Genomic DNA, 12,027 nt, shown 5'->3' on the forward strand with positions numbered 1-12,027 from the left:
CCCCATTTGAAAGATGAGGAAACTGAGGCTGAGCTCCCTGGTGAAGGTGCAGCAGGTCTGAGCAGTTCAGATTCTTATCTCTATCCCACAGAGCATCTTCCCCACGACTCCAGGGACAGGCCACTTTAGAAGTAAAGGGCATGGATTTTGAAATTAAACTAATGGAGTTCCAATCCCAGCTCTGCCTCTTCCCTACTAAGAGACCCTGGGCAAGCGACTTCACTGCTCAGACCTCAGTTTTGCTCTCAAAAACAGTTACAATCATTGTTTTGTATCCAAATGTGCTAAGAATGTTTGGCTCAGTGCCTGGCACATAGTAAGTGCTCACTAAAGGCTCACTACCGTCATCACGACCACTAATACAGCCCAGGGTTGGCGAAAGCCAGACAGAACCTTGCACCCAGAGTTCAGAGCAGCAGCCCAGGACCACAGGCATCTCAAGAGATCTGAATTAATCTTTAACAGGTGAACTCCACTCCAAATTAGCGATGCAGAGCATTCCAGAGGTCAGGCTGGCATGAAATGTTCTCTTGGCTCACCAGATCCTGTGTGTGACAAGAAAAGGAGCTGTTCCCTGGGTCCCTAGGATTTGGGGAGGGGGCTGGAATGTCCTTCCTGGAGTCAAATGGGGGGGGAGGGACTAAGCTGAGGCCAACAGCAGGTCAGGGACTTGTGAGGGGTAGAGCAGCCAACTCCATGTGGGCCACACACACCCCCCTCCCTTCCAGGAGCAGATGAGAAGCTCAGTGAACTCAGGCCCTCTCTAAATGATGTGTTCAGTCACTCAACAGGGCAACAGAGATTTACTGAGCAGCTACTATGTGCCAGGCACCGTGAGGCCAATCTTGTGTGTTTCTCTCCCTCCTACATCTCCTTTCTATGCCCCTCTCCAATCCCCATCTCTCACCTAGATGATGTCCCCAGCCTGCAGCCTGGCCTCCCCACCTGGCCCCCACTTTGTAGCCAGACGGACCTTTCCAGACCACACATCCCGCATGACCCTCCCAGCCTGGACTTTTAGGGCTTCTGGGTATGACCTAGCCCCTGCCTATCTGATCCCTGCCCTTCCTGTTCACATCACACACACTCCAAAAGGAACGATTTCTCAGCTCTACAAACTCCAGGTTTACTCTCACCAGCTTATTCCACTTCAAAATGACCCCACCTGGTTTTTACAGACTTGAACCTGACTGGCTCATGAGTGCCATTTGCCATCTGGGGAGTCCCCACCCTGATTTACCAAGAAAGGTGGGAAAGAGGGGTCCCCAGTCTTTCTGGTTCCCACCATTATTCAAACAGAATGAACTAGAGAAACGTGGAAATGGCCAGTTATTGTTTTTCACGCCCTTCCATTAAGATGTTTGGGGCAACCACCATCACACAAACACCATAATGGTGAATGCTGAGCTCTGCGTGTGTGCCAGGCACTGCACAAGGCACCTCACAGGTCACCCATCCTTGCGACAGCCCTGGGGGTGGGTCACCCTCATGCTACCCCCATTTTACAGATGACCTGTCCCAGACAGCGAAGGGTCTAGCTCAAGGTCACACAGTAGTGGGGTGGCAGAGCAGGGTCTGGGCTCACACAGACCCTACTTTTAACCTCGCAGATGACCCAGTCCTGACCCTTCTACCTGACCTCTCTAAACAGGGCCACCTCTTCATCTTCCTCTGAAGGCAGTCACCAAATTACCCGCCTGTTCTTGCCCCAGAGCCAAAGTGGCAAAACTGAAATCCTTGAGTAATTCTCAGCATCCCAGACCAAATCTCACTCATGACATGTGCTTAGAATTTCAGGGGTTCACACCCCCACCCCCACCCCCACCCAAGGCCCTTGTAGTCACGGAGCCAGAACAGCCATGGGCCCACCCCTCCCCCATCACTTGCAGGGCACCCCCTAGGTGCGAGGTGGGGAGGGCTTTGGAGCTGGACAGCCCTGGGTTGAAATTCCACTTGGCTACATCCCAGACCTGAGCCTCAGTTTCCTCATCTGCAAAATGGATGGTGTAAGTAGCTCAAGCAACGTGTCTGTAGTTGGTGTCTCCCCGCAAGTGGGGAGTGTGGGAGGTCTCTCCCTGTCCTTGGGGACCTCCGGAGAGTCCACAGCAAAGCTGGAGGTCAAAGATTTTCCTGCCTCTTCGGGGAAGAGCCATCTCTCTGGGACTCAGTAACTAAAAGTAGACTTTGTAAGTTCGACTCCCAATTCCCTCCAGCTTGCTTAGAGACCCAGGGCCAACCTCAGGATCCCAACTCCCTGTTGCAAGCACCCCCAAATTGGGGTGACCCCCAAAGGTGGGCTGCCGAGCCTCCTGCCTATGGTTCCTTAGCTTGGGTCCCTGGCCCCGGGACCTCCCTTCCCCGGACCTGCAACCACAGGGCCCACGCTGGCGCCCATTTCACAGGTGATAAAACTGAACCCAAGGGAAAGTGGTGCCCAGCCCAAGGGCACCCAGCGGGTCCCCGCGCCTCCAGCGCTCCCAGAGAACCTTTGGAGCCTCTGCGACGTTCCCAGGAGCGCGAGGGGACCTCGCTGGGCCGCTACTCCCCTGCCCCGCGGACCCAGACCACACTCACCTCCGGGATGCGGGATGGCGATGGCGCGGCGCCGGCGGCCGGGAGCGCAGCGCTTCCTGAATGCCGGCGGCCGGCTGGGCGCCCGCTTGCCCGCCTCGTCCCTCCTCCCCCGGCTCAGGTTCCAGGCCGCGCGCCGCCCCTGGGCCTGCACCCCGCCCACCCGCCGCCCGCCGGCCAGTGCAGCGCGGAAGGCGACTGGCGGCCCCTGTGCCCGCTCCTCCGCTGGGATCCGCTGCCTCTGCGGGGAGCTGACCAAGAGCCTCAGTTTCCTTACCTGGAAAACGGGCATCGTGATCACTGGATAGAGGTGCTGGCGCTTCTTGGAAAGAGCTCTGGTTGGAATCCTGAGATTTCGGGCTCCTGACTTGACCACCCTGGCTCTGCTTGCTCATCCGTTAATGTAGCCACGTATCTGCTCATTCATTCATTCATTCATTCATTCATTCATTCATTCATTCAGGGGGGAGTTGGGTTAGCTCCGCTGAGGCTGAGGGCTCACGCCTCATCCCCCTGAATGTGGAGAAGAGTAAGCACCGTGTTGTTTTCCTTTAATTTGAGAAGAGCCTGTCTGTAAAATGGGCCCCAGACTAGTTCTGCCCATTACTTCTGCTTCCCAACCTGGCCCGGCCCCCAGCCAGGAATGCCTCCAGCAGACGGACTTTCCATCAGGGGTCAGGAAGGTGGAGGCATGAGGGTTCTTCTGTTTGCGTTCCTCACCACCAGCCAGTTAGCAGCCTGTCTGAGCTGTTTAAGATCCTGGAATCCCAGATGGAAAAGCTTCTCTTCCCCGGCCCCTCATGGAGGGAGCAGTTTTTGGAGACGCCACATCATATCCAAGCCTCAGTTTTCCATCTATAAAGTGGACACAGCAATCCCTACCTCACAGTCTGGTCAACTGAGGTCCCCGTGCGAGGAAGTGACTCATCTTGGGCCAGGAGGCTGGGTCTTGGCCTCCGTGCCCGATGTCTGGGTTCACACTCTGCCTTGCCACTGGTTAGGTGGAAGTGTCTCCCTCTCAGCACCTCAGTCTTCTCATTGAAAAAATGGGCATCAGTTTCCATGAAGCAAGAATCACGTCTGTCTTGTTTACTGCTACAGGACCAGCTCCTTCCTGGTGCTTAGTAGGTGCTTTAAAAATACCAGTTGATGGAGCTGGAGGGAGAGGGGAATAGACAGGTATTGTTTACTAGGTACAGAGTTTCAGTTTTACAAGGTGAAAAATTAGGTGCTGATGGGTGCACAAGAGTGTGAATGCATTTAATGTCACCGAACTGTCCACTTAAAAATGGTTTAAGATGGCAGATTTTGTTACGTGTGTTTTACCACAATAAAAAAAATTGGGGTGGGAATGCAGACTGGTGCAGCCGTTATGGAAGGCAGTGTGGAGGTTCCTCAAAGAATTACGAATAGAATTGCCATATGACCCAGCAATCCCTCTCCTGGGTATCTACCCAAAAAATCTGAAAACATTTATCCATAAAGACACGTGTGCTCCAATGTTCACTGCAGCTTTGTTTACGGTGGCCAAGACATGGAAACAACCAAAATGTCCTTCGATAGATGAATGGATAAAGAAGTTGTGGTATATATACACAATGGAATACTATTCGGCAGTAAGAAAAGATGATATAGGAACATTTGTGACAACATGGATGGATCTTGAGAATGTAATGCTGAGCGAAACAAGTCAGACAGAAAAAGCAGAGAACCATGTGATTTCACTGATATGTGGTATATAAACCAAAAACAACAAAAGAACAAGACAAACAAATGAGAAACAGAAACTCATAGACACAGACAATAGTTTAGTGGTTGCCAGAGGGTAAGGGGGGCGGGGGGTGGGGGGTGGGAGATGAGGGTAAGGGGGATCGAATATATGGTGATGGAAGGGAACTGACTCTGGGTGATGAACACACAATGGGATATATAGATGATGTAATCCAGAATTGTACACCTGAAATCTATGTAATTTTACTAACAATTGTCACCCCAATAAATTTAATTAAAAAAAAAATTGGGGGAAAAAGTACTGATTGATCGAAAGCAGGAAGGTGGACCTCGCATGGAAGGCGTGCATGGGAAGAGAAAGTGAGATGCTCATGGCACCGAACAAGCAGTGGCTGTTCTCACTAAATATGAACAAGGGCCACTGCGAAGATGTGACTGCCATTATTTTACTGTTTTCTGTCACTGGTGAAACTCTCCAGCCTCTGCCCTGGAAAGACAAGAGACTCTTGAAAGAAAATTTTTCCTCTTAGAAAAGGAACAATTTTCAGCACAGGCTGAGAATCCTGTGGAGGCTGCAGGCAGCCCAGCCCTTCAGCCCATCTAGCGGAACCCTTCCTGCTAAGAGGGTTCCTGGGCAGCACCTGAGGGGACAAAGTCCCAGACAGCAGTTTCCAGCCTCTCGGCCTCACGTGGAAAGGTGCTGGCTCGGGTAGTACATGGCCATCAGCTGTGACTAGTTGACCATCAGCTGTCACTGGTGAGCCATTAGCCACTAATATAACTGCTGTGGCGAAGCTAGCAAGTGTGGATTGCGGATTGCAGAGAGGCGTGCATTGCAGCTAGCAAGTGAGGTTGGTTGGCAGAGAAGTGGTTGGGGGGTTGCAGATCGCGTGGCTCCTGCTTCCTGTGTCTCCAACCCAGCCACCAGCGAGAATATAGTGGTATGACACCCCTATCCATGGCTCCGTGGGTGTTCCTTTTTGGCCTCACTATATCCTGCGCTCTTATGCAAGGAGCGGGAGCTGAGACCCTGTGTGACACTCTGCATGAAGCGCCTCAGGCCTGCACTTAGCAAGCACTTACTGTATGCCAGACTGAGTGCTAGGCACTGGGAGAGATGGGTGAGCCAGATGGGTCAGCCTGACAGGCACTTTACACGTGGTTTACCTGCCCTTATCACCCCCTCCCCAGCCCCCAGTCTTATAAACAAGGCATGTGCATGTTTCTTTACAATTGGCATAGGCCTGATGCTGTCAGCAACCCAGTTCATCTCCTGACAGCCTAGAAGGGAAAGATTCTTATGATATTTTCTAGAAAAGGAGACAGAGAGGCCACTTGCCTGCGATCCCACAGCTGGTAGGATTTGAACCCAGCGCCCAGCAGATGCTCTAGTGTAGCACAGTCAATATGAAAATAGTCTCTAAAAGACAGATAATAACAAGGGTTAGCAAGGATGTGGAGATGGTCATCAGAGCACTCTTACACTGCTGATGGGAATATAAAACGATACAGCTGCTTTGGAAAACAATCTGGCAGCTCCTGAAAATGTTAAACATAGTTACCATGTGACCCAGCAATTCCACTCCCAGGCATATCGCCAAGAGAAATGAAAACAGATGACCACACAAAAACTTGTGCATGAATGCTCATAGCAGCGTTATTCATAATAGCCCAAAGGATGAAACAACTCAACTGGTGAATGGATAAACAGAGTGTGGTCTATTCATCCAATGGAATAGTATTCAGCCATAAAAAGAGTGAAGAGCTGTTAGGTTTTCTGATGTGGATGAAACTCAAAAACTTGATACTCAGTGAAACAAGCCAGACATTGAAGGCCACATATTGTATGATTCCATTGACATGAAATGTCCAGAATAGGCAGATCCATAGAGACAGACAGCAGATTAGTGGTTGCCAGAGACTGGGGACAGGGAGATTTGGAGGGGTGAGAGCTACAGGGTATAGGGTTTCTTTTTAGGGTGATGAAAATCTTCTAAAATTGACTGTGGTAATGGTTGCACAACTCCATGAATGTACTAAAAACCACTGAATTACACACTTTAAATGGGTGAATTGTATGGTATGTGAATTATATATATTTCAATAAAGCAGTTACAAAACATTTCAAAAAACAAACAAACCACGGTCTCTGAAGTCAGAAGGATGTGGGTGTGGCTCTATCACATCTCTAAGCTCTGTGACCTTGGGCAGGTGACCCTGCTTCTCTGGGCCTCACTTCGTTCATCTATAAAATGGGGCTAGTACCGGCCCCTACCTTGCATGGAGGGGAAGATTAAACAATAGTGCTCATGAGGGTTGGGCAGTGCACTTCCCCAACCAAGACTAGCTAACATCCCCTCCAGAGTGCTCTCCCATTTACACCGCATTCTCCCTTACACTACGAAACATCTTCCCAGCTTGTGAAGTTGGCAGTAGTGTCCCAATTTCTCATCTGTCCATTTTACAGATGAGAACTACTGAGTCAAGAAGACAGCAAGCATCCTGGCTCAGCTCTACCCCACACTCCCAGGCAGAAGCTTCTTTTCTCACCCTCCCCATGCTGTTCTGCCTCTGCTCTCTTCCTTCTCTTCCATGAGCACACCCTTAGCTCAGCTGGCACAGCTCCAAAGCTTGGCGTAGGCCCACAGGGGGTGTCCAGGTCCTGGGGGCCTGGAGTAGGTCTCCAAGTTATGGCTTCAGCCAAAACTACCACATGGGGCTGGATTCCTGCAGACTCTGGCCATCTCCTCCCCTCCTCCCCACAGCCCTCAGAGGGATGGGTCTTCTGCAGCTCCTTTTGCAGATGGGCAAACTGAGGTTCTGCATGGTGAAAGTCCTTTGGCCAAGGTAACTGCTGGTGGTACAGTCAGGATCTGAACTCAGGACCATCTGAGTTCACACAGCACCCTCCAGCCACTATAGCAGCCACCTGGCACTGCTCCATGTGCCTCAGTCCCCTCACCTCTGATGTGGGAAGCCCTCCCACACCCACCTGGATGAGATTAGGAGTGTGGAGTGATGGGGGTGAGAAATTCTGCTTGGCCTTTTTGCTCTTTCTCCAGTCAGTGCCACAGGTGGGTTCAAGTCATGAGGAGAAGAAGAAACAGGAAACACTTGGGGAAAGTGGATGGGGAAGTACAAGGCTAGCATGTATGCATTTACACAGCACTTGCTGAGTGCCAGACACTGTGTAGGGCTTTATCCTCAAGGTTTCCTTCCAGCTACAGGAGAGGAAGCACAGCCAGGGAGGTGAAGGAACCTGCCTAAGGTCACACAGCCAGGAGGGCGTGGGGTCTGACGATCTTCCTCTGGGGTCCTGCCCCAATGGATAGCAGCGCTCTCGCCCCCCGAAATCACATCCCCCCCACATTTACAAAGAAGCCATGGAGACAGGATACAAAGAGGCTGGAGACAATCAGCTGGTTTGTCTACCTCCGTCCTGCAAATAGCTGGCCTTGGTCCCAGAGATTGGAGGCCCGCCCTGCCAGGGACCTTCAATGAGGCTCTTCTGGAATTCTCCCTGGGGCAGAAACCTGAGGCCAGGTGGAGAGGAAGCCTTTCCCTCCTTCAGATGACTGTTGTCACGGGCACAGCCGCTCAGCTGCTCAGCCACTGGCTGATTCCTGTTCTCTGGGCAGCAGGCCCAGTGGCCTGTGGGTGTGGCCGGCCCACAGCTGGTCATGGGCACTTCAAAGATAGCCTTCATCTGAACTTGTGGCGTAGAGAGGGAGGGGGCTCCTCCGCCTTGGTGCCAGCAGGGTCCCAGTAATTCAGGGCTTCCTGGGTAAGCCATTGGGGGTCCATGGAGACCCCTAGAGTGGTGAGTGAAATTATAAGCAGGGTCAATAAGCACTTTCTTGAGCGAGGCCCATGACTTGCATAGCACACAAGTGACGAAGGCTTGATTTTCCCAGACAGGAAGAGGCAGATGTTGGATCAGGGGGTGGAGACAGCCCCTTTTCTGAGTGCAGGGTCCTAGCTAACAGCTTTTTAAATTGTGATTTGGCTTTGTCCCCCTCTACTTATAGAGGCTTCTGACTTCCCCTGCTCTTAGAATAGAAACCGAACTCCCACTGGCCTCAGCATCTCTAGGTTTCATTGCTCACTGTCCTCCCGCCTTGATCTCCAGGCTCCATCCACTTTGGCCTCTGTCTGTCCTTGGAATATGCTGCTTTCTCTCCTCTCAGGGCCTTTGCACCAGCTGTAGCCAGTCTCTTTCCATAGCCTGCTTTCTCCCCTTCAGATCTTAGCTCAAATGTCACCTCCTCAGAAGCCCTCTCGCCCTCTCCCATCTAACCATCTCCAGGGGACCATGAGCCCCTTGGCAGGTGGGATCTGACCTGTCTTGGTCCTGCAGGACCCACCTGAGCCTAACCCAGGGCTTCAGACAGAGTAGATACTCAGCTAACAGGAGTGAATGACTCACCTTCCAGACAATCCTCTCTGGGTATGAACGAGAGGTCATTAAGGATTAATCATCACCACAGCTGCCCTTTATCAAGCACCCTGTAGGTGCCAGGCCCTTTGTTAAGTGTTTTGCATATGTGGTCCTATTAGATGTCACAAAGAGAGACGCATGGCGCTGCTTGTGAATAAAGTGTTGATTTCAGTGGAATTATGAATACAAACCAGGGGCTGGTTATGGTGACAAGAGGTGTCCATTGCAGTGTCAGAGCTGGGAGGGAGCTTGAAACTGTCCAATCCCTTGATTGTATAGATGAGGAAACTGAGGCTCCAAGCGGAGAAGAGACTCGCCCAGAGTCACACAGAAGATCAGGGCAAAGTGAGGAATAGCATCCAGATTGCATGACCTTTTCTGGGGTGTTCCTGTTGATATGCTGACATGGTCCCTGCCATAGCTTTAAGAGCAAGGAAGGAGAAAGTGAATATGCTATGGTTTAACTGCATTTGGGGCAGGGGTGCCCCTGCAGGAGCCGTAGCATCATAATACATACAAATATTAATAAAAGCCATTTATTGAACATCTTCTATGTGTTGGGCATTTTACACACAATATTTTATGTAATCCTACAAGCGAGAGGTGGTCCTGTCCCATTTTACAGATGTGGAAACTGAGGCTCAGAGTGGTGACTTGATCACACAGCTACAAAGTTATAGAACTTGGAGGTGAACCCAAAAATTGTTAGGTGGTGCTAGTGATGGCAGCGTGCTGGTGGTGGTGGTAGTGGTAGCAGCAGCAGCAATAGTAAAAGTAACAGGACACACCTTTGAACTCCCTTTACAGAGGCTGGCCTAAAGTCAGAACCCCAGAGCACTCGTTTGAGAGGCTTCAAACTTTCCCAACAGTGTTCAAATAGGGCTCCTCGTTTAGCTCTTGGAAACCACCCCGAACATGTTAGGGGGTAAAGCCCCCATCTCCACCCACCCCCAACACACATACCTTGGGTGCAGGTAGGAGGCTGGGGTGCGAGGAGGTACTGACCTGACCAGCCGAGCTGTGGCGGGCTCGGCGCAGTGCAGACAGCGCCACCTACTGGGCTCTGCGGGAGCTGCAAGCATTCAGCGCGCAGGCGCGAGGGCAGTTGAGTGCTCAGCCAGACGTGGGGCGACGTGAATCACGGGAACTCATCAAACTAACCAACAAACCCAAGGATATGTTCCCCTTTCATTCTCGTATCTCCTCCCCGCCTGGAGTAATGATTATTGGGTCAACACTAAACGATTATGCAGCCCAGCGCCTGCCCAGGCAGTTTCATGGACTCTGCTCGTAACAATTAGAATCCTCATTGTACAGATGACGAAACTAAGGCTCAGAGACGTGAAGTGATTTGTCCTAGGCCCCTCAGCTACTAAGTAACAGAGCCAGGACTCCAATACTTGATCACATCACCATACACCCCACATCACAGAAATATATCTGTGCAATCTTATTTAGCACTAAGACAGCTTTCCATGCTTCAGAAACTTCCAATTGCTTTACCAACAGTAATGTTTAATTTAAGCCTCACAACCTGTGAGGTGGACATTAGCAAGACCCACATTGTCGTGCAGGGCGGCCTGCGGGGTCTCTGGTCCCGCTCCCCACATAAGAACGCAGGACATGGTGAGGCCAAAAAGGAACAGCCACGGAGCCATAGATGGGGGAGTCACACCACTATAGTCTCACTGGTGGCTGGGTTGGAGACACAGGAGGCAGGAGCCACACTATCCTCAACCTGCTGTCCACTCTCTCTGCCAACCAACCTCACTTGCTAGCTGCAATCCGCGCTTGCCAGCTCAGCCACCATCTTCTTGCTAGCCCCCATCCATTGCTAGCATAGCCACAGCAGTTATATTAGTGGCCAATGGCTCACTGGTTACAGCTGACGGCCAACTAGCCACAGCTGATGGCCATCCAGTCACAGTTGATGGCCATTTACTACCTGAGCCAGCACCTTTCCACGTGAGGCCGAGAGCCTGGAAACTGCACTCCTGGCTCTGTCCCCACACACATTATAAAGAAGGAAACAGGCTTTTTCACAGTAAAGTGAGCTTCAGCTCCTTGTCTGCATATTTTAATGGATTTGAACTATTGCTTGGTGAGGTTTAATTGAGTGAGCTAAAGAGGAAATAAATGAGTCAACCCTTGTCAAATTTGGGAGCTTCTTTGGGTTTCTGTGCCCTGTCAAGTTAACGTGGGTCAGATATGGTGGCTTCCCACAATGAGATTGTCCTGGCTGGAAGGTGGGCTCACTGTCCTCTGGCACAGAAGTGGACCTGGCTGAGGGGAGATATGGAGTCAGATGTGAAGCTCCGGTGCCCCTCAGTCCTGGCTGGGTCACCTTGGCTGAGTCCCCTTGCCTCACCCCCAGACGATTCAGTTTCCTCCTCTGATAAATGGGGTTCCTGATGCCCACATCTCAGGGTGATTGTGAAATGAAGTGTGTAAAGTGCTTGTGCAAGGCCTGGTATACAACCAGCACTCAACATGTTCCTCCCTGCTGCAGGCAGAACTCAGCCCCACTTTGACAAGGATAAAATAGGAAAGCAACCCAACGTGCCCCCAGGGGGCTGGCAGGTACCAGCGCAGAAGGAAGCTGTCCTGGGAAGAACCCGACCTTCCACAAGGAAATTGTCTTCTCAGTCTCATTAATGCTGGAGACACGAAGACAAGGTCTTTTTTTAAAGAAAGATGCAGAATTCTTTTAATTTGTTGGCAGAATTTTATATTTCTAGAAAACCCGAAGGGAAAAATCCTAAAAAGCACTTGGGGCTTAGATCAGTAGCATTCCTACTACTGGCAAAATTAGAAAATATAATGACATCAGAGACAGTAAAATCCTGGTTCAGGTGTCCAATCCTTGGCCATGCCAGAGGGAGCCTTCCAAACTGGGTATCTGATTGGATTGTGCACAAGACCCTTGAAGGTGTTCCATAATTTTCAAGGTCAAGTTCAAATCCCTTGGTAGCATCACACACACAGCCTGCTCTAGGTCAAGCTACCAGGTCTTTCCCTTTTCCTGGAAGTGTCCCCTTCCCCTTCTCCTCTGTCAGGCTCCCTCCCTACCTCTACCCCTTCCATCAAGGTTCCATGCAAGCCCTGACTCCCTAGGACGCATCCCAGGATATGGCCCCTCAGCTATGGCCCCAGGCTCCCACTGGGCACAGACCACTCTCTATGGTCACTGTTGATTTATTGGTCCATCTTGCCTACTAGACTATCAGCTTTGTAGGAGCAGGAATGAAGTAAAATGAATATTCCCTCTACATTTAACTCTAGTATCA

At 51.1% G+C, this 12,027-nt stretch overlaps 1 protein-coding gene across 1 annotated transcript in view; it reads right to left on the reverse strand.

Annotated features, from left to right (window-relative positions):
- TRPV4 (transient receptor potential cation channel subfamily V member 4) overlaps nucleotides 1-2,712 on the reverse strand; it is a 35,420-nt gene extending 32,708 nt beyond the window's left edge. The window contains exon 1 of the mRNA XM_019757531.3: nucleotides 2,575-2,712. The gene's annotated coding sequence lies outside the window, so the exon portion shown is untranslated. The remainder of the gene's footprint in view (nucleotides 1-2,574) is intronic.
- Between the last annotated feature and the right edge of the window lie 9,315 nt (nucleotides 2,713-12,027).

This window comes from Rhinolophus sinicus, chromosome 9, assembly GCF_057876585.1.
Source record: "Rhinolophus sinicus isolate RSI-liver-muscle chromosome 9, RSI-T2T, whole genome shotgun sequence".
NCBI lineage: Eukaryota > Metazoa > Chordata > Mammalia > Chiroptera > Rhinolophidae > Rhinolophus > Rhinolophus sinicus.